Source organism: Peromyscus maniculatus, chromosome 12 (assembly GCF_049852395.1).
Source record: "Peromyscus maniculatus bairdii isolate BWxNUB_F1_BW_parent chromosome 12, HU_Pman_BW_mat_3.1, whole genome shotgun sequence".
Lineage (NCBI taxonomy): Eukaryota > Metazoa > Chordata > Mammalia > Rodentia > Cricetidae > Peromyscus > Peromyscus maniculatus.
In genome coordinates this window covers 32,883,721-32,907,774 of record NC_134863.1, presented here as the reverse complement: position 1 = coordinate 32,907,774, position 24,054 = coordinate 32,883,721, and the positions used below count along the sequence as shown (strand labels likewise).

General features: G+C 39.8%; 1 protein-coding gene across 4 annotated transcripts in view; it reads right to left on the bottom strand.

Annotated features, from left to right (window-relative positions):
* The window catches only part of Lsamp (limbic system associated membrane protein), a 2,127,334-nt gene that overhangs the window by 149,116 nt on the left and 1,954,164 nt on the right, over positions 1–24,054 (bottom strand). The window lies entirely within an intron of this gene.

Below are 24,054 nucleotides of genomic sequence, written 5' to 3'. Positions count from 1 at the left end.
TATGGGTCACAGATGACCTGGTATCTGTTACAAGATTAGTTTTCGTAAAGGATTAGTGTTCTTCCATAAATGATGAAGGTTCTCAGAAATAATGTGAATTTAGCATTCATGGGCCTCCCATGAAGCCCCAGTATTGGTTCCTCATCTTAAGAAGCACAGAAATTTAAAAGTAAGAAATAAATAAGACACATGAAATGGAGACAGACAAACAAGACTTGACAAATCCTGGGACCTAGGGCTGTAAGCCTTTCACTGCATTAAATGGCTTCCTTTCATTTTGCAAACCATTTTTGTGTGTTACAGCCCCAGTAAATAAGTCACCCTCCCCTCCATGAAACAAGAAAAACTCATTACAGAATTAGAGAAATCAATGCCAAAGGGCTAATATTTTCTTGTTTCTTTTAAAGATATTAGTGGCTTCAGATGTTATGTATAACACATATCATGTTTATTTTTATATGGTAGAAAACATGAATTCAGTTCATTACTTCACATCTAAACATCCAGCAGAATAATTGATAATTTCCCACATCATATGTCTTGTTCCTCTTGTTAAAATCTGGTGAACCATATAAGTGAAGTTTGTTTCTGGGTTCTTTGTTATGTTTCATTGCTTTATATGTTTTTTTAAATGTTAGTATCATGTTGTTCTGATCACTTTAGCTTTGTCGTATAGTTGGAAGTCAGAGAGTGTGATGTCTCCAGTTTTGTTCTTTCTTTGAGACTATTTTTGTTACTCAGGTTTTGCTGAGGTACCATATTTTCAAATTATATTTACTTCGTAACTGATACATAAGAGCATAAATATTGTAGATATTAGTGGCATGACATGATGTTTGGGTACATACATAAATACACACACACACACACACACACACACACACACACACACACACACACATACACAGTATGATATTTAAGGGATGTCAAACGTATCTATTTCCTCAGACATTTACCATTTCTTTCAGTGTCAACTTTCTGTTTCTGAATATAAAAGAAAGGAAACAATCAACAAAAGGAGTGATAATTTATGAAAAAGAGAGCAAATATTTCCAAATCATGCACATTATAATTAATTAAATGCTCAAACTATATGATAAACTCATTGCTATTATAGCAAGAGGTGGCAAATAACCTCCGTCATTTTTCCAACAAGGATGTTAAACAACCAACAGGTGTAGTAAGCATGATCAACCAACCACTAGGGAAATGTAAATTAAAACTACAATGTGCTATAATTTTCTTAAGGCGATGACTACCTTCAAAATGACAATAGATGAGTGTTGGAAAATACGTGGGGAAGAGAATACCTTTTCCATTGCTGGTGGGCAATGAAGATGGTAGAGCCATTGAAGGAAAATTAAGAGATCCTCAGAACAGAGCGATTAAACACGTATTGCCATGTGATGCAGGGATCCCAACTTTCAGTCCATTTCCAGAGGAAATATGAAAGTCTTATCTTGAAAAAAGTAGTTGTACCTCTGTTTGTTGCACCCTGTTTTGCACTAGCTAAGATGGGGAAACAACTGGAATGTCCATCAGCAATGTATTGGTAATGAACAAGTAACATACACACAGGATGGGCCATTTAGCCATGAAGTAGAGGAGATCCTGACATTTGAGATGGCGTGAATAAAATTGGAGGATGCTATACTTCATAATCCAGCTACCACAAGAAAAATCACTTTATCGTCTAATTAATACATAGAATTTAGATGAACTCAAACTCATAGAATCAGAATGGAATAGTGGCCAGAGGCCAAGAGAAGAGAAAAGAGGAAGGTAACTGAGTGCAAACTTTGAGATGTAGAGGGTCTAAGGATTTAATTTGCGTTTGAGTAATTTAGTTTGAGTGGTGATGGATCTGCTAGGTAATTGAACTGTGATAACCCTTGCACACTGTATACATATGTCAAATTACCACATAGCACACCTTGAATATGGATGAGTGCTGCTTTTTAAGTATTTTAAACATATTATTTTTGTTCCATTGTACTTACTTTGTGATAACTTGATATACTTTTATTAAATTCTACTAAGATGAAAACCCAACTATTTGTTGACATGACACAGAAAGGAACCATAGGTGCATACTCTGAAGAGACAGAAATAGAAGGAGGGATTGGAAAATAAAATGAAATGCCTTGCAAATAAATTTAGCATCTCTTTTAAGCACCATCATAAATGCTATCTAGCTTCAGTGTATCTTCATTACTTTCTTCTTTATATGATAACCAGTCTCATCACCATGGGTCAGAATTCTATCAGTATTCAAAGTCAAAAGGTATCTACTTATAAAAAATGTTGTCATCAAAGACGGATGGTGAGGATTAAGTCAGATTCACCTCTACCTTCCTCTTTTCTCTCCTCTTGGCCTCTGACCACTATTCCATTCTGATTCTATGAGTCTGAGTTCATCTAAATTCTATGTATTAATTAGACGATGAAGTGATTTTTCTTTTGGTAGCTGGATTATGTAGTATAGCATCCTCCAATTTCTTTTTTTTTCAAGTTGATAATTGTGGCTACACAACAAATGTGAGGTGAGAATATGGACATTAATAAGAGAGAACAACAGAGAACAGATTTTATGCATTCTCTTATACACAGATTTGAACTTCTGTTCATCCTCAAATTACCATGTTCAAATTATATGATAAATTCACCCATATTGCCAGCAAGAGGTACCAAACAGCCAGGTTATTTGCTGGCCATCCGTGTTACTTTCCCAGACTCAAGGTTTAGGGACTATGATGGAAGAAGGGGTGAGAAAACTATACAAGCCAGAGGTCAGAGAGGGCTGGTACAAAACAGTGTCTTCTGGACATGACAGGGCTTCTAACCTCACAGAAGCTATTTATAGAAGGCCTGCACAGGATTAATCCAGTCAACCCTCCAGGCTGAAGTGGGAGGGTTTCATGAAACCACACCTCTACCTGAGGAGTTATGGTCATTCAATGTCTTCTAGGGCAGGGAGAGTCAGTTTTCTTTAATAGTGTGGTTGGTAGTTGATCCACCCTCCTTCAGTGGTATGACTCTACACACATAAATATAAAGGCAACATACACTGGAGGCCAGGAGGAGGGAAAAAAGGACTGGAAGTTAGGAGGTAGAGATAGGGATGGATATGGGAGGATGTGGAGGATGAATGAAAGTCAGTGTTCTCTAACTGCATTGTATGAAACGATCAAAGAAAAAATAAAAATAGTTTAAATAGCCAAAATAAATTAAACGGAGACATTTGAACTGTCATATTTGTTTTCCCATTGACATCTTAATATTTTGCCTCACTTAACAAGCACGAGCATGATGCTTCTATCATCTCAAGCTTTTAGGATTTAATTATTTTTATTTTATGTGTATTAGTGCATTGCTTACACAGAGAGCTGTGCACCAGTGTGTGCAGTGCCTTCAGAGTCCAGGAAAAGGAGCCAGATTCCCCTGGTACGGAAGTTAAGGATGGTTGTGAGTGGCCGTGTGAGTTCTGGGAATTGAAGCTGGATCCTCCAGAAGGGCAGTCAGCCCTCTTAACCACCGAGCATCTCTCCAGCCGAGTCATCTCTCTAGCCAAGTCATCTCTCCAGCTCCGTCATCTCAGGCTTTATTGTTCATGCAAAACCCTCACAGTGCTAACTTTATAAAAATGCCTGCCTCTACTCTCTACTTCTAGAACTACTGTTTCTGTAGGTTTGTGATAAAGCCGAGGGGTATTTGGATAGCTTTCCAGAAAGTTTTCAGATGAAAGCTCTCCTGATCATGTTTTATAGAACACATTTAGGAAACCAGGTAAAGATCTTTATTAAGTGTTCAGGTTTATGTTAAAGGTCAAAAATGGTGCCAAACTTGATGGGACACACCTGCACTCAGGCAGTTGAGACAAGAAGATCATGGGTTTAAGGCTCATCTGGGCTACACACACCTTATCTAAATACAAACAAATAAAAAAATGAAATTTAATCACACTTGCAGCCCAGCCATAGTTTTGAGATACTGCCCATACATAAGCGCTTTATTAGTGCTTTATGAGATTGCTTTCAGAGTTCATGGGAAGGAGAGGAGCACAGATTCAGAATGATAGACACAGCTTTTAAAAAGTACTCAGCAAACTGAGTATAAATAACATGAATTAAGCAGATCTGAGAGCAAGGAAAGATCATCTACAGCTAAAGTTCAAGGGATTTGTTTGTTCAAAATGAGCACTTAAAGATGAGCATTATGGGGTGGGGGCCCTAACAGAGGAAGGTCAAAAAGAACATGGGGAATGAGGTCCCACGTCCCACCTGTAGTGTGCAGGTGAGTAAGGTTGTCAAAGACCCTGACCCTTGTCAAGACTATTTGAAAGAGTTTGGGAGGCCAACTAGGCTAAGAATTAGATCATAGGATTCTTCCCAGCTTTTCTCATCTGGTTATGATTTCTCTTCAGAATCCTTCCTCTGGCATGACTCTGCCTGGATCCCCATGGTAGGGACCTCTCCTAGGAAGTGCGATCTAACAGGTCCTCTCACTTTTCTCCCTCTCAACTGCAGATTTTGTTCTTCACTTAGAGAAGAAATTGGATGCTTATTTCAGAACTGTCCTGGGTTCAACTGACTCTGTTTCCTAGAGTCAGTGAGAGATACCCTAACACATGCCTGGCCAAGTGTCTGCTTTTGACTCCCTCTAATCTTAACTTTCTTCACCCCCTACACCAGACATTTCCCCCAGGTGATAGGCACTTGTGTGTCCTGAATAAGTCTTGAGGGCCGCAAGAATATATTATAGAGATTCAGCTGTGTATTAAAGCTGTACCTGGACTGGCCAAGGGTCTTGTCAAAAGGCAAGCCATTTATTATGAATATTTGGTACTCTCCAGCCTTTAATATTCCAGCTGTCTTTTACTATGAAATTCCTGTGAGCTCAAATATTTTCAGACCTGCTGAACTTCTAGGTAACTTCCCTGATGGAGCCAGTACCTGGTAAAGACAAGCTGGCAGGAGACGCATAGCTTTGTTTCTTGTGCAGATGAAGCTCAGACCATCCCCTTGACCAGAGGCTCTCCAGAGCAACTGACTGAGAACAAAAGAGGTTTTTACATATCAAGGTGAGAGGTAGAATAACATTCCTGAGGAGGCAAAGAACAGGTGTGCCCAGGGAAAGAAAGGGCAGGCGTTTTCTGTAGAAAAAGACAGAATGGGATGGCAAGAAAGAAGAGAGGAAGACAGAGGTTCCATAGAGGGTAAGCAGATATCAGGTAGAGTTTTCTGAGTGCCAGGAGTAGAGAGTAGCAGAGATGGAGAAAGAGGATACAGAGAACCAAGATGAGGCTGGAAGCATAGGAGTTTAGTCCTTAGCAGGACTATGAGCTAGGGAGCTGGACAGGACTGTAGCTATGGAGACAGGATTTCATCCCAGAGAAATAACATAGACGGATATAGAGCTTGGTGGATCTAGTGTTATTCCTACCTTAAATGCTTGACGGAGCTATAGCTGTATTGATATAATTTTGTCTTAAAGGAATAAAGTTAACGGACATAAGAACATAGTGAACATAGATTTTTTTTTCCCTCAGATAACCCAAGCCAGATGCCGGATGAGGCTCAAGCTCCTGGACCCTGGGTCCTCCGTAAATAAGCTCTTTCCACTCTAGACTAGAACGAAGGGGCACAGATGGAGACGCAAATTCCTTGCTCCTTGCCTGTCCTCCTATAGCCTCTAGGGAGCCTTTGGTAGGATCTAAGGCTGTGTGTTGCTCTTAGAAGACACCACTTTACCAAGACTGGCTATATCAGTTCTCAAATCCTCAGGGAAATTCCCAACTGCTTCTATCTGTTTCTCTTTCTCCCTACGGGAAAATAGGTTTCCTAGTAACTGTCTTATTTTGGAGCAGAATACCAGAAGCTGTCCTGGTAGCTTATGTTCCAGGGACTCCTTAAGAAATGGCTGCATAACCAGCCTTAGAGATTGAGAGTGCCACATTAAAACAATCATTAATACAGTTTGCCCACGGTACTTAATGAGAGTGATGGCTGGTGGTAGAGATACATTTCTGATGTTATTCTGTCATTAGAGGCCCTTTGGGGTGGAAGCCACAGCTAGCATAAACTTTGGAATCTTGCTGCTCTCTTCTCAGTAGGAATGTCCTTGCTTGTTCCGCTATGGAGATGAAGTGCTGAAGGTGAAGTATTAGCTCCCATTGAAAGTGAAAGCCTATCGACCCCAGGCAATTAAAGACAATCTCTTTGGATGCCTGCATCGTTATCAATAACTTGACAGTTTTGTCTCTTTGAAACTCAGCCTCATGTTTCAAGCTGAACCATGGGTAACTGCCAATTCAGAACTTAAAAGGGAACTTCATCGGCTAAGTATTGAACTCCTTTAGACTCCGCCCTCTTAAGAGTTACATTGTTCCTGGTGGAAACAAACAAACAAAAAAGTTGAGTTTGAAAGCCTGTCATTTCCAAAATGATATTAACTACCTTGTTAGGAGTTCTTAAAACTAAAGCAATGCTTTATAAAATATTCCAGTTATGAATTGCAATAGGGGTGTGTGTGTGTGTGTGTGTGTGTGTGTGTGTGTGTGTGTGTGTGTGTGTGTATGGTGTTAGCGATCATTATTTCCATTTTAAAAGTAAAGAACTTGAGACCCAGAGAGTTATGTTACTGTTCAAGGTCACATATAACATTATAAGGTTGCAATCAGAATTTGAATCGAGGGGGCTGGAGAGATGGCTCAGAGCTTAAGAGTACTTGATGCTCTTCCAGAGATCCTGAATTCAATTCCCAGCAACCACATGGTGGCTTAAAACCATCTATAATGAGATCTGGTGCCCTCTTCTGGCATGCAAGTAGTGCAGGCAGAACAAGGTATACATAACATTCATATATTTGTATGTATACAATGCAAATAGGACTTATCCATAACCAAAACTCAATTGCTATGGGATAGCTTTTCTGTGGTTGACTGAAGCAGTTCCCATTCCTTTCTACTCTGTCCTTCCTCAGAGTTTTGTGCTATCTCAATAGGCCCCTATGGGCATTCTCTACCTTCTCCAGATCTGCCTAGCAGAAGTGAATAGTGTTTCAAGACTGATCTTAAATGTTATCCCCCCCTTTCATCTTGTCTATAATATTTCTAGTCAGAAATGGATTCCAAATGTTTCTTGATTTTGCACATGATTTTTGTGTTATATAGAGGCATATTAGTCTACATGGAAGCCTTTTTGCATCTTGCTGTAAGCATACACGGAATTGACAAAGAGCAATCCCATGTACCTTCACCCATTTGTAAGTAGTCTCCGAATCTCCCCTCACAACACATGTGACTCTTATATTATTTTGCATTTTCTACTTGATTACCCAGTATAAATTCTCAACTTGTGGTTTATGTAAATCCCTAAAAGACTTTATCAATGTTTGCCATATGGTGGGCTTTCAGCAAATATCTATGAAATGCAATTTGTTGGAAACATTTCTGGATTAATCTGGGTCAGAGCTCAGAGTAAGAACTTGTCCAAATTAGGTATCCACATATGGGGAGCTCAGCTCAGGGGCCTCTGTCTCCCTTGTGATGACTCAGGGCTGTGACATGAATTTCCAGGCTCTACAAAGGTCCCGCTGTTGTGAAGGGTGGTGGATGACAGGCAGGAGAAAGTAAATTGCCAAAGGTGGTACAATGTTGAAGTCCCAGAGCTACTGAACTGTGATTCAGACCACCTCCAAACTGGTGCAATATTCTTTTTACTACATCATGCTGACACCTGCAGAGCAACTGGTGACATTTAAAATATCTTGCCATCAATTTTTCTTGTCCTGGAGTCCAACAAATTTTCCCTTGTAATATAAGTGGAAACTTTAGAACAAATCAGACTCCAAGTTTACAAAATAAAGTTTCTTGGCAGATTTTAAAAAGCAGTTTCCAGGTTTTAATGCCCATCAACTGATGAATCAATAATATATATATTACACAATAGAGTATTACTTAGCAGATAAGAAAACTGAGGTTATGGAATTTGCAGGTAAAAGATGGAGATGGAAACAATAATTTTGAGTGAGATAGCACAGACTCAGAAAGACAAAATTTGCATGTTTTCACTCATTTGTGGATGTTAGCCTTGAATCTTCAGATATGTATGTTTCATTTGGAATATCTACAGGGGGCAGGGAATTAGTAAGGAGTCATGGGGGCATTCAAGGGACAAGAGACAGAATTAAGTAGTATAAAGAGTTAAAGCAAGAGCCTGTAGGCAGGCTTGACGCCCCCCATCCCCATCGGGGATGTAATCTATAAATACTACTCCACCCCCCAAACCCACCTATCCCCCAAGACCACAGCTGCTTCCTGAGACACGGATTCTGCCAGCTCCGACTGGACCAAGACAGCCTTCATCCAGTAACTGATGGAAGCGGATGCAGAGATCCACAACCAAGCCCCAGGCAGAGCTCCGGGAGTCCAGTCAAAGAGAGGGAAGAGGGATTCTATGAGCAGGTGTGGCAGAGGGTCAAATCATGATGGGGAAATAACGTACAGAGACAACCAAAGCAAGCTCGTGGGAACTCACAGACTTCAGACGGACAGCTGTGGAGCCTGCATGGGACCAGACTAGGCCCTCTGCATACAGGAGACAGTTGTGTAGCTTGGTCTGTTTAAGGGGCCCCTGGCAATGGGAACAGGATCTATCCCTGGTGTATGAGCTGGCTTTCTGGAGTCCATTCCCTGAGGTGAGATACCTTCCTCAGCTTTGATGCAGGGGGGAGGGGCTTGGTCCTTCCTCAACTGAATGTACCAGGATTTGCTAACTCCCCAGCCCTTACCCTTTTGGAGAAGAGATAAAAGAAGGGTTAGGGGAGGGAGGAGGCTGGGCGGGAGCGGAACAAGGGACGAGAGGGGGAATCTGTGGTTGGTATGTAAGATGAATTTAAAAATGTGTAAATAAAAAAATGTTATAGCAAGAATAATGAAACAGGACAGTTAAACTGGGGTGGGGGTGGGGGGATGGGAGTGGTAAAGGAGAGAAAACTGTGAGGGATGTATAGCACTAAAACCTTTTTTGAGTGTCGGATGGAAATGTACTACTGTAGATAGTCCCTATAACAGGGAACAATACTCTTACTAGTCCCAGGCTAACAAACAGCCCAGTGCTAGGAATGGGCTACTTATTTACAGTTGTTGGTCAGTGGTGTCCCATAGACACCCCTCCAACATTATAGGCTATTGCCATTGCTCTTGGTTACCCTTCAGGATGTGACAGTGAAATTGCTATTTCTGAAGATGCCACATACTTGAATCATAAAACATGGGGAAATCAAACTAGTGTTGGCCCGGAAGCTTCAGCCCCACCAGCAAGATCTGGAAGGTCCTATGAACACGATGGGAGGAGAAAAATAATTATCAGTTGTGTCCAGCTGTGAACCTTGGAAGCTACAATAATGACTGGCCTGGTGAGGACACACCTGCTGAAGCAATAGTGGCGTGAATACCATGGGGATAGCCAAGCACATTCTGCATTGATTTACGTCACATTTCAAAAGATAAAGCCAATATCTGGTGCCATTACTGGGTGCCAAGGACACGTGACTAGACAGGTCATCAGCCCCATGATAACCTACTGTTATTCTCCTAAAACATTCCTAGTGGCTTAACTTTGTACCTATATATTAAAGCAACCCTTAATTCTCACCAGAGAAACTTTTTTTAAAATCAGTGGATGACACAACACAGAGATCAGTCAAGAAGCAGAAGGCAAGATAGTATAGAATGCTCAGCCCTAAACAGGACATTTATATCAGCTCCGCTTAAATCTCAGAGATCACTGTGGAAGATGAGGAGGAAATACTATAGGAAGCATACAAAATGAGTGACTCCAAGGAAGCAATCTTTTCTAGACACAGCGGGGCAAGTGTACGTATGAAGTCCTAGCACAAAAACTCCATAGGCTCGGACCAGACAAAAAGCCCAGCATGGAAAGTAAGGATGGACACAAAGTCCCACTTCTACTAAGGAGCCATTGAGAGCTGATAGGCACTGGGAGAAGCAGAGTCAGTTTTCTCTAAGGATGTGGCCCCTGGTGGGTTAACTACTCTCCCCTGAATGCCACAAGTTCACAGTGCAGAAGGACAGCACTGATGTATTTGATGAGTTTAGAGCAAAAGAGGACATAAACATGGGTTGTGGGGGAAAGACAGTGGGTATAGGAGGAGTTGGAGGAAGGGATAAATAAAATTGAAATACATTGTATGAAATTCTAAGAGAATGGATAAAAAAAATGAGAGGAACAGAATAAAACCATTTCCCTTTTAATGGAGCCTTTGCTATCACATTAACTCTGCTCAGCTAGGCCCCTCTCAATTATTCACAGTTGGATCATCAAAAGCAAATTTTACTTTTGAGTTCTTATTGATATGATTGCATGCCCAATTCAGTAAATCTTCGATAAGGTAACTTTAATGTACTTGTCTTCTGAAGTTTTAAAATATAAGTTTTAAGGAAAGGGCTTTTTTTATTATCAAACTCTTAAGCACAACTTAGTGATTTTTGACTGTCAATTATTAATGTTCTTACCTCAAAAATTAGATATATGAGGTGTTAATTAGCATAATTTAGCTGCCACAATGTACAAATATAAAAATATCATATTTCATAGCATAACTAAATACAACTAAATATTTTTTTTTTTAAATTTGAAAAGAAAGCCTTTGAAACTTTTTTTATTACAGAAAACAACCAGTACAGCTGGGCTTGGGGGTGGGGCAAGATCCCATAAGCTGTTGTTGATCCACAGTATGTGGCCAAGGGTGAGTAAAAGCAACAATGCTAACACCGGACCATGAGGGGTCACAATCCCAGAATCTGAACAAACTCTCCCAGAAGGCACATGTCCATTTCCGGGATGCCAAGAAATAGAGCAGTAAACAGCTGCTAAAAGATGGAGGAAGCTGAGCAGAGATTCCACTGTCCTCATGTTAGGGAATGGAAATGAGAAGGAAGCTTGCTAAGGAGCTCAGCTAACTGGCCCCTGAAATAAAGGTGAATTTAAAAAACTAGGGATAGAAGCACAGAATGAACCTTGCTAAGGAGCTCAGCTATCTGGCCCCTGAAATAAAGGTGAATTTAAAAAACTAAGGATAGAGGCACTTGTTGAATAAAGAAAAAAAGATAGTGGCCATATAAATGTCTACACCCATGTTGGATACAAATATAGGAAACAATGCAATATAAAGAAGAGATTTCCAGGCTGGTGACCAAAATATCAAATGACACATTGCTTCAAAGAGATACCCCTTAAACACCAGGACACAAACAGAATGAATCTTTTAAAAAGTTATAGTATTCAAACATTAAGCCAAGAAAGCTCACATGGCTAAAAACAAAATATGGCAGAGGTTATCAGAGATAAAGAAAGGTATTCCTTAATAGAAGAAAAACAATAAACAGAAGACATATCATTCTGGAGTGGGATGTATATAATTATACAACCTCAAAATATTTAAAGCAGAAATAGTCTAATTCAAAGTGAGAAATAAAAGTAGTAGAATCATATATTTCTATCTCTATATCTATATATTGACCTATTTTATCCACTCAAAACACTATGCTTAGCCACAACATAAAGCATAGTATTTTTCAAATGTACCTGGGAGATTCACAGAAATTTATCACATCTTGGACAAGACTCAAAAATTTTGAAAGAATCAAAACACTTCATAGAGAATGTTGTGTAACCATAGTAAAATTAATCTAGAAATAACAATGAAAAGGTAGCTACAAATGTAGCTGAAAGTTTTCCTGTGTCCCACCCAGCACACAACTGCTCAGACCCAAGTAAACACACAGAGACTTATATTAATTAAAACTGCTTGGCCATTAGCTCAGGCCTACCACTGACGAGCTCTTTCACTTAAACTCAGCCCATTTCTGTTCATCTATATGTCACCACGTGTTCCATGGCTTTACCTGTGTGCCATTAGATGCTGCTACCTGGACGGCAGGCTGGTGTCTCCTCTCTTTACTCAGCCTTCCCCCTCCCAGAATTCTCCTTGTCTACTGATCTCACCTATACTACCTGCCTGGCTACTGGCCAATCAGCATTTTATTTATCAACCAATTCACAGCATACAGAACATCCCACAGCATTTCCCCTTTTCTGTTTAATTAAAAAGGAAGGTTTTAATTTTAACATAGTAAAATTATATATAACAAAACAGTTATCAAGCAAGAATTACAGTTAAACTATCTAGACTATTTGTATTTGGCAAAATTAAAGAAAATATTCTATCTATCCTATATTTGTGAGTGTAGAGTTTTGTATCTAATTTATCTTTTATCATAACCAAGGAAAATTATATCTAGTCTTCAACTACATCAAAGACCTCTGGAGGACATAATATTACCTAAGTAAACAAGAAGGGCATTGTAAGCAACTTTCAAAAATCTAGAATCAACAGAGACAGCTGCCCTCCTGAACAGTTACCCATAGTTTCTCTGCATGTTGGGGCATCATATTCAGCCTACAGGCTTAGGATATCTGACAGACTCACTTGTGAAGTAGGACGTACACAAGGCCTACAGCTCGACATCACATTTGGTTCCAGTATTCCATGTACTAGATAAACCTTAATTCCCTCAGTGTCCTGTCATGATTCGGGATTTTAAATTCTGGAAATTGCTGGTATTTTTGCAATTCAGCTGCCTAATTCTTCTCAGCTTGTGGATGGCTCCATCTCAGCATCCCATTCTTTTCTGCATCCCATTCTTCTCAGCTTGTGGGTAGCTTCATCTCCTTTAATGAATGCCAGTCTACCATTGAGAGATTAGACTCTGTCATCCTAGTTACTCTTTCAAGAATAACTGTTTTAGCTACTGTTCCACTGCACACCAGAAGTCATCAGTCCATTGCCTGTTCAGTTGACTTCAAAGAAAGGGACACTGATTTTCTTTGTTTGTTTGTTTTGTATAAGCAAACACTAAATCTCGCTGGGCGGTGGTGGTGCACGCCTTTAATCCCAGCACTCAGGAGGCAGAGGCAGGCGGATCTCTATGAGTTCGTGGCCAGCCTGGTCTACAAAGTGAAAAAAGGCACAAAGCTACACAGAGAAACCCTGTTTCAAAAAACAAAACAAAGCAAAAAAACTAAATCTCTATAGAGATTCAGCTACAAATGGTGCCAAAACATGGGGCAAGAGTTTCCACCTAAAACCTGAGAAAGCTTTTATTTTTTTTTAAGCATTCTAAAATGGAGCTAAAAACAGCTTCCTAGTTATCTCTCTCAGGCCAGCTGCAGCCTGTGGGCTTGAGCTACAGTATGGCGAGTTTGTGACATATGGGCTTGACCTTCGTCATGGCTGTGGATCCCCGCCAGATAGAAAAGCTCAAAACAATTTACAAATGATGCAACACTTACAAATAACTATGGGTCAAAGAGAAGAAAAAAAACATACTACAATAGAAATTGGGACTATTTTAAATGCTATAACAATAAAAATGCACACAGAAAATTGAAAAACAAGTCGACATTATTGCTGGAAGTCCATTTATGTGATTTTTCAAATATTTATTCTTTAATTTATGTGTCTGTGTGGGCCTACATTAGTTGATGTGCACTATGTGCACATAGGTGCCCAGAAAGCCTGGAATAGTGCCTCGACCTGGAGTTCCAGGTGGTTTGAGCAGAACTGAAGCAGAGTACTCTCTGAAAGCAGTAAGTGTTCTTCACTGCTGAGCCATACCTCCAAGAACCCCAATTTATATTTTTGAATAAATATATTTTTTAAGGCCTAGAATTCAATGGTATGACTTTAATTTTAAGAAATTATGAAATGATATTGAGTATTAAAATAATAAGTAATAAAAGGTAGAAATAATAAAAGCAATGGTATATATGCTATAAAGAATGTAAACCCTAATGTCATTTCTACTGAAAAAAATTAAACACTAATAAAATAAAATACAATGATAAATTCCATGTAATGCAGTTATCAAAGAGACACCTTTCATAATTTTTAATATCCGGAATGAATGGTTATAAAATACTATAGAATTTAGTGGCATTAATAATGCAGTAACTGGATATTGTAAACAATTTTTAACAAATTAATTTAAATTCTAAATGAAAATAAGATATATCTTGGAAAAAAATTACTAGACAGGAAGTATTAAAAACATTTAGATAAAATTAACCTAATATCTCTTTAAGAAACTTAAAACCTAATTAAAATTTTCTTATGAAGTTTTAAGTATGTATTTATAAATGGAATAGCTATCATTTCTAAAACAGTCATTAGTAAAAGATTGAATAAAGCTTTAATAAAACACATACATAATACTCAGTGAAAGATATGGAAACTGAAGTATACATATTATGTGACCATATTTCTAATAAAATGGTAAAAAGAAAACCCTGGATGTATTCATACACACCTATAATCCCAGAACTTAGAAAGCTGAGGCAATATGATTGCTGTGAGCTAAAGGGTAGCCTGGTCTACACAACAAGTTCCATGCCAGCATGGGAAACCAACTAAAAAGCAAGCAAACAAAAAATTGAGTGGGTTTCCAACTAGAAGCTTTACCCCTACTGACTAGCATTCATGGTACTGGAAGGAACATTGCATGCTACCAGAGGAGAAAAATAATCATTATTATAATCCACCTACAAATCCTGCAACACCTCCAACAGTGTCCTGACAGCAAGATAATGGTATATTAGTAGCGCAAATGTTATGAGTAACTAAACACACTTTGATTGTATGTAAGGCCCATTCATGAGAGGGACCTCATACCTGACATTGCTAAAGTTGCCAAGAACTTGAGACTTAGATAAGTCATTGGTCCTGGATGGAAAACTGCTATAATTATTCTGCTAAAGGAACATAGAAATAAAATAACTTCATATTGCTATATCCATAGATCAGTGCATCACGCAACTCTCATCAGGGAAGCTTCTTGCAGTAAATGATATGTAACACAGAGACCCACAACTGGACAATGTGTAGAGAGTGGGAGACTTTTGAGCACTGAGCTGTTGGGATGTCTTTATCCAACCCCTTCCCACAGTGTTCAGGGATCTATGCAGAAGAGGAGGCAGAAAGATTGTAAGAGTCAGAGGTGGCATATAACTCCAAGAAACCAGCATCTTCAGACACACCAGGGTAGATACACATATGAACTCACAGGGACTCTGAAAGCATGAACAAGACCTGTGCAAGCCCAAACCTGACAAAGTCCTGGCACAGAGATGGGGAAGTGGATACAAAGTCCCACCTCTTACCAATAATCTATTTGCAATAGATACCTCTTGAGAAAGGGAAAACCAATTTTCTTTAACGGAGTTAAACTGGGGATATCAACCACACTTCAGAGTAGTCCCTATGCTCTGAAACAACCAACACAAACTGAACTTCATGCTTTTCTATGCTTTTTGTTTTTTCTTTTTGTATGTTTGTATTTTTATCTTGCTGTTTTTTTTTTTTTAAATTGATGTTATTTTTTTGTTATTTTGAGAGATAGGAAGAAAGAGCAAGATGTTGGGTAGGGATGATTTGGGAGGAGTAAGAGGAAAAAATATAATCAAAATACCTTATAAAAATTAGTGAAAAACAAAACAAACAAGCAAAAACAAAAACAAGGGAAAAACAAATAAGTGAACTTGACAAAGTAAAATCCTAATTCTGGTGAGGAGTTGTCAGAGGTGATGCTGGGCATGAGGGGGGACATCTGGGTTTCTGGGAATATTTCATTTCTTGTCGTGGGAAGTCATATGACAGTATTTTAGTTTCTAGAAAGTCATCAATATAATTAAAATTTTCTGCTCCTATTATATGTGCGGTGTAATTCATTATAAATTTTCACAAAATAAGTTTTTAAAATATTGCCTTCTGATCCACACCTAATGAAGGCCTAGATGCAAGTTGACACCTTAACCAGTATAGGTGGAACAGGTCTGTGAATAAGTTGATTGAAGTGGAAAAAAAAAAAGAACTTCCAATGAGCTACCCTCATGGAGAACCGTGTTAGTTATGTTTCTATATTCTTGTCATGTGATAACTTATTTAGCCTTTCTCAAATGGGAACTGGATGGTAGGAAGGTCGTTTTCAAGAGTGTCCATTTGGAAGAGTATGAATGGTAAAGTACAGAAAGTAGCTTTCTTTAGGTTCTATGGCTAGAACCTTTAAGCTGTTCAAAAGGGTGATGTTTATTTTATCAGGAATATGCATGTGAAATAGAGCTAATGTTACAACCAGGTAGTCCAGCACAGGAACATCACAATCTCTTATAAATGAGATCATTCTTTACCCCTCGAACATTCAGGAGCCCTAGTGGAAAGAAGTGTAAACTACCAGATACAACAATAGATGCACTGTCATATTACAGAGATAGGTTATCAGCTGGTGATGCCTCTCATTTAATCTCCATGTTATTTCTATTCTCCTTCTTCCCTGCCTATTCAAAAAGCTCTGTTGTCCTTCCAGGTGGTATAAGGATGACTAGGTTCCAATTAGAGAAGTGAATAGGTGGCAGCAAGATATATAAATACTCAAACCAAAAACATTAGCTTCAGAACTAAGAGAAATTACTGCAATATTAAAGATCATCACTGAATGTTTATTGTATTCTATCTTTATGCAAGGTGCTTTAATATTTAATGCAACCTCCCAAGAATAATATGCAAAAGACCATTAGCCCCATGTTACAGATAATGGAACTCCACTTTGTGGGATTGAAATAACTTGACCAAAATCACAGAAACAGTTGGTAATTGCTAAGTATGTGAGTTTTCTTTCACTCATTAATATACTGGAAAAAAATCAACTTGTAAAGAGGACAGACTGACTTTGGCTCTTGGTTTCAGGTTTCATCTCAGGGTCACATGGCCCTGTTGTCTTTGGGTCTGTGCTGAAGCAAAACACCACAATAAGGAGTGTGTAATAGAGGGAAAATGCTCACCTGCAAGTGGCCAGGAAGCAGAGAGAGAACAGGACCGGGGACTCAGTATTCCCTTCTAGGGTATGCCCTGATGTCAGAACCAACTTTCTTCCTCTAGCTCTTACCTCTTCATGGTCACAGCATCTCTCAATAGTGCCCAGACAGACAACAATGCCTTCAACATGCAATCTTGGCAGATGTGTGAGTTCTGAACCATAGCAAGTAGAACTGGGATTGAGCTTCCTTCAGGCTGTCTCAGAACCTCTTCTCAGCCAGGACGTCTCACCCACTTTCCAGCAGGGCCCATCACAGGGCGTGCTCCCTCTTTGCTTTGAGATCCTCTCCACCAATCGTTGCCCATTTATAAATCATGCACAACTGTTTTCTTTATGCAATTTTTGGAGAAATAGTACAACCAATATAATTGGTTGGGTTGTTTTCCATTACAAATCCTTTGTTCTGAGCTGTTTGTACATCGCAGCCATGGATAGAATGAATTAGATCAATCCTGAGTATCAAAACTCACTTGTCAAACAGCATTAATTAAGTGAAATATAATCTCCTTTCTTTCTACACACATACACACACACACCTATAATGAGCCAAATAGAAATTCCTTTGGGAAAAGTCATTTCAGATTTTCTCCCATACTCCCTTCCCTCATCTTCTTCCTCATCAGATATGTCAGTCCACAACCTACTGAACAAAACGCTAGTATTAGGAGTTGCCATAAATTTGATATAAAGAGGTTAAAGGGATAAAGTGGGTTGGAACACTCAAATGTCCTACAAGTCATTGCACATCCCCCCTCCACCATATAGTGACAGGGGTCTTTGCCATATTCTGCTTAAAGCATACTGTCCTGCTTTCTGCATTCTACTTCTTTAGTTCTTTATTGCACTGTGCCCTTTAGTCCTCCTGACCTCTCTACCTGAGCTGCCCTTGCCCAACATTTGCAGGGGTGGTTTGCTCTTCCCTTCTTGGTGCCCTATCACATGTCTCCTTTTGTGAGAGGGCTGTCCCTGACCTCCTGAGACAAAGCAAAGAGCCCCATGCTTTGTTCATATCTCATATTATCTTAGTTATTGTACTTCTTCTGGTCAAATATAACAGTCTAACATTGCGTTCATTTCCATTGTTGACTATTTATTTCTTGCTTTATCCCCTAATCTTTCATTCTGATTCCTCACTGGCCTGTTATATTCATAAGCACTTGGTGAATGTTTATTGAAGGCTTATTTCATTCATTTACTTTATTTCTCAACCTGCCTACTTGAAAAGACTTTTCTCCATCCATCTTTGGCATCTAGGCTGCAATGGGCAGATGGCCTGAGACCATAGATCTACTGGGAAGATTCACATTGGGTCTTCTGTTTGCTGAACCATGGTGTCTACTGCCTTACCCTCAGGAATTTCTCCATTCAGTTCTCTGAGATCATGCTTGTGGAATGGTATTGACCCGACTGCTCATTTTATGGCCAGGTATGGTACTGCCACAGGGAGCATGAAAGATTTGTTTTTTAGCAAGATGCCAGCGAAGTTTAAACAGATCTGGTAAATGGAGAGAAAAGGAATATCGGGAAAACAGGTCTCTGGTGCATCCTCTTGGACCTGTTAGTTGCTGCATAGGGATAGAGCCGATATGTACTAAAGCCAAGCTCCTTCAATGTTGAGGCCAAATATAGATTAGAATAAAAGGGCAATCTGTTTAAAAGCCAACATACAATTCAAAGATGATTGGCAAATAAAACACACTCTCTTTTCAGGAACCTTTCATTAATGAGATAACACCTTTACCATAGTCTTTGATCAACGAGGAAGATACTGGTCCAACTTTCTAAAATAGCTTCACAATTATTTCCTCCTCACTATATCAGTTCATGTTGCCAGACTGGCTTCTGTTTATTCTGGACCCCACAGGCTGACTTAGTTTGAGTAACTGGTGCCAGGCCTTCTGTATATGCCAGGCACCACATTGATCACATTTCTCCTTCTTCATGTTTTACTGTTTCATCTTGCAACCTGGTGGCATACTTTGACCTTGCATCCAATCCTTATAATCTGAATAGGATTTTTTTAAATGTCTTTAAATTTATGATATGTTTATCCATGTTCTTGGCTCAGTCCTGATAATCCCTTTACTGAAATATTTTAATATACCATGTTCATGTCTCACCAAATTGCAGTGACATCCAATTCTTAAGTTCCTTTACTAAAATATATTAACCCTCTACTATACAGAGGCTTTATGTGAAGTTCAATGGATGCAGCAATATAAAAACTTTGCATAGTACTTGCTCTCTGGTGATTTAGAGACACAGATATTTAAGCAAGACACTCTATTAATTCCTAATGAGAAGAAAAGAAGGATACTAGTTAACAGGTAAGTGTGTGTGTGTGTGTGTGTGTGTGTGTGTGTGTGTGTGTGTGTGTTCACTTCGTTATAACTTTTAGATTAAATATTATGTAGCTGATATCTGAGCCATAAGAAGGAATGAGCCAGGTACTGGCTAAGGGCGACATTTCTCCAGTTGTTCTGGGACTACATTGTACTTGTGTGACTGTTCAGGAACTCGTGAGCCTTTGAAGTGACCGCATCATAATCTCTAAGACAAATGCTACAGGTCCTGAGAAGGTCTGTGGTTTTCTACCAGCTGTTTGGGCAGGTAAACCAGTGAGGTCTGTGACATACTGATTAGGCTAATCTCAGATACTCTTTTCACAACTTTTATAGCGTGCTGGGAATGGAGCTCACAGTAGAGAACTTGCCTAATATATATGACAAGGCCCTGGGTTTTGATACCCATATTTGCCCCCAAGCACAGAAAAAAAAAGATTAGAATTTAGAATTTTCACATAAAATGCAAGTCACCAGCAACGATAAGCAATCAAACAGGTGTATCACAGGCTCCCAATGGTGTCCCTGTTCAACCTCAGGCTACCCAACACCTACTGTCCTGTATGATTAGAGCTTGTAAGAAGCAGTTGAGGGCTTTGCCATGATCAGTTCCCATTTAGCTGTGGTAGGATGCTTACAGTCAGCCTAGACAGAAGACAGCTGGGCTGTCTGAGATCAGTGGTTTGGAGCCTATTCTGCACACACCGAATCCTGCTACTGTGTTCCTGGCTTTAAGAACTCCAACCTTCAGCCCTAATCTCCCACAAGATTCTTGAGAAAGAAGCCATCCTACTGTTCTGCTTCTGCTATGGGCTTTCCAGACATAAAGCCTACATGTTTGTTTGTTTGTTTATTTTGAGATAGGTTCTCACTGCATAGCTCTGACTGGTCTGGAATTTACTATGTAAAACCAGCTGCTCTCAAACTCATAGAGAATCATCTGCCTCTACCTCCCCAGTCCTTGGATTAAGAGCATGCACCATGACCCGGCTTCAAAGCCTACTTGTTTTGGGAAGGTCCACTTTAAATTTACCCCCAACAGTCAGTAAGATTAAAGCCCTGGAGCCATCTTTGAAGTTGTGATTTGTATAAAGTAAGACCAATTTGTGATATTTTCTGAAAGATATGTGTCTTATTTGGGTATGTTTGGTTTTGTTGTATTTTATTTTATTATTATTCTTTAGATATCTCTTTGTTTTCTAACAAGAGATAGAGAAAGGGTGTGGATTTGGATGGGAGGGGAGATGGGGAGGATCTCAGAGGAACCAGGGGAGGAGAAACTGTAATCAAAATATATTGTACAAATATATATATTTTTATAAAATAAAATTAGAACAAAAAGAAAACAAATCCTTAAAACAACAACAGAAAGATGTGTTGACCATTTTTTGAGAATAACTTTCAAAAATAACATAATCTCCATTTGTAGCTACATCATCTTCTTACAGAGTGTTATTGTCGTCTACTACCTTTATGCCACTTCTATGTTTTGTCCAGCACGTTCAGCTTTCCTAGGAATGGGGTAACAGAAGAAGAGCGTTTTTCTGGTCTTTGAATGGGAAAGGTTAGGACAAAGTTGACCCTTTCCAGAATGTAGTAATAACCAGTCTGGACCTGTTACAGTTTTGAAATGGACATAATTACATTTTATTTATTAATACAGATATATGTGTATACATACATATTTAAATTTATTTTGTGGAGAATTTGGGGACTGATAAATATATTCTAGGGTTGTAACGTACTTTTCCTGATCATTTTTTAATAGTAGAAAAGTTATACAACCAACTTTGATGAAAGAAATGATTATCTCTAAGCAGCATGACGTTAATTTGAACAAACATAAATACAAGTTCAATCTCAGAGCTATCCTGCAAATGACTAAGACCAGGGGTTATTTCTTAATGGCAGTTGAGAATATTTTAAATCCGGATGGCAGACATTTAAAAGTTTCATTTGTGAAACTCCCCACTGATGCTGTCTATGGCTCTCTTCACTTTGCTCAGACATTGTAAACCTCGGGGAGAGAAGTGAGGAGGAAATGGAGGGCAAGCTGAGGTTGATATAACTTCCCTGGAGGTCAGCCAGCAAGCCAGGGGGAAGGATGGAATTAGAACTCACAGCCCTCAATTTTCCAGGCTGTTGCCTAGCCCACTGAACCCCACTGCCTCTGACTCAGTGTATTAATAGAGGCTCTGGAACACAGATTGTTTGAACATATGGCAGAGAGGATGAGAAGATAATATTCTGTGGCAGATTCGTTTCTGCAGACGGGTGACTGGGAAGGCTGTTTTTCTGCACAGGATTCAGCAAGTGAAGCGTTAAACGCATTTTCTTATTTTTGTCTCCAAATGATACAGCTTTTCCCCTTGAGTGAGATCAATTTCTGGACGTTCTTATTGTCAGGGGAAGCTGGTGGAAGTGAGGCCAAGGGTGCAGGCCTCCCCATAGGCTGTGGAGAGGAATAAATAAGGCCCATGCACAGCACCCTGCAGAGCACCTGGAGGGTGCCTAATGACTGTCCAGTTCCACTCCTTTAGTACATAACACCTGCGGTTGGAACAAGGATTCAGAAATTGGCTCCTGATCTAGACTCTCCGTGGCTTCTTAGCAACAATGGATAATATAGTACACATTTAATATGCCCTAGTTATTTCTTTCATTGCTATCACTAGATGCCAGTAAGAATCAAGTCCAAGGGCTTCAGATAGTGCTCTGCGGGAAAAATGTGAAGTTTACTGTTAGATTCTTTTTTGTAAGAAATACAGCACATAGGGCTTGTAAGGAGGAAAAGGAAGTCAGAACATGTGAGACAGTGGTCAATGGACCCAAGGCACAGAGGCTGGAAGTGCAAGGACTTTAGGTATGATGTAAGGCTAGTGTTTTCCAACCAAGAGGCAATACAAGGTTCAGGGTCCATTTTTTTTCTACCTTGTGTTGTATATTTGGCATTACAATGGCCTTCACTGTAAGGTGTGTTTGGAAAATAGGGAGGTTTATAAATATAAAAGATAGCTTTAAAACCCTGGTTTAAGAACGGCTGATGTAAGCCGGGCGGTGGTGGCGCATGCCTTTAATCCCAGCACTCGGGAGGCAGAGGCAGGCGGATCTTTGTGAGTTCCAGGCCAGCCTGGGCTACCAAGTGAGTTCCAGGAAAGGCGCAAAGCTACACAGAGAAACCCTGTCTCGAAAAAAAAACAAAAAAAAACCAAAAAAAAAAAAAAAAAAAAAAAAAAGAACGGCTGATGTATACAACAAAAGGAAGCAGTCCAGATCATGAGTATTCACTGTGCGTAGAATAGAGCTTTGCATCTCCCTCCCTCGGTGACCAAGTGCCTGATGGGCCTTAGTTTATGCATCTAGGATGGAACGTTAATAGGGGCATCCACCCTCACAGGCTTGTGAGGAGGCTTAATCAGTTAATGCAGGGAAGTGCTTTTCATTTGCACTGGTAGATGGTAGGCACTCACCAAAGGGAGCTGCGGTTATGAAGCTGTCGGTACAATTATTGGCTATGATTATTATATCTATTCTAAAAATTGTGCTGGAATTTCAATGGTAAGACCTTTGTGCAAGAAAAGAGCGAGCACACAATGTCCTGGTGGCAAAGGAGGGGAGTGGGGAGGCCGGATGGTCTTTCGGGGTATGGGTCATGCTGATTGGCTGAGCATGCCCTATAACCAAACTTAGGTCTGTGTTCTTTTGTGATGAGATAGACCGAATCCCTCCCCCAAGTTCATCATTTAAAGGCCTACCCTTAGAATGTGACTATATTTTGGAGCATGCTATGTCAAGGGTAGCAAATTTAAGATGGAGTGAGAATAGACCTGTATCCAACATAACTACTGCCCTCATCGGAGGGGATGTGGCCTCAGATGCCCACCAAAGGAAAGAGATGCTGGGGAAAGAAAGCATTTAAAAGCAAACGTGGAAGGACCAGAGAAAGCCTAGCATCCCAATCAGTAGTGACATTTTTCTGTTCTTTAAACAGCCCAGTCTGTGGTACTTTGCTATCACGGTGCTAGTAAAGCCTGGAGAATTCACAATTTAGCTTACCAGCTTTTATTTACCCACGGGAGCTGAAGCCTGGCATTGCCCTGGAATTCAAGTCACACTTCTCCCTCCGTATGCAATGCTTTGGCATTTGCTGAGCTCTCTCAGGCAGGCCCCCAAATCGGAGCTTTTATTTTCTCAGCTGACATATTTCAGGCAATGCTTCTTGGGTGCTGTGCCCGCTTCCCTCTATTTGGAGGGATTGTAATGGCATCTCCAGCACACTGCTGCCATAGCCTTTCAGCTGCCCCTACAGACTGTTGGATTCTGAACCCCCAGAAAAAAAAAATAGAAGCTTATCAATCAGCTTCTTATGAGGCAAAATATTACCTGCCAAAATAATATCCCTGGAGCATTCTGAAATAAACTGTTAAGGAAAGAGAAATACAAACAACATGGAAGGCTCTCTTCCTTCCTTCCTTCCTTCCTTCCTTCCTTCCTTCCTTCCTTCCTTCCTTCCTTCCTTCCTTCCTTTCTTTCTTTCTTTCTTTCTTTTTTAAATCTAGTTAGTCCACCCCAAATGAAGCAGCTATCCAAGAAAGCTCCTCTATCAGCTGTCAGGTCAGTGACTTTGATGAACTGGTGTCAATTACCTGAGCTGGGCAATATCTCCCCAGCTGTGGCCCTCCTACCAGCCAACCTTGACTGCTCTGTGCAAGCCACATTAAACCTGTCTGCCATCCATCCCGGGGTCTCCTTTGCCAC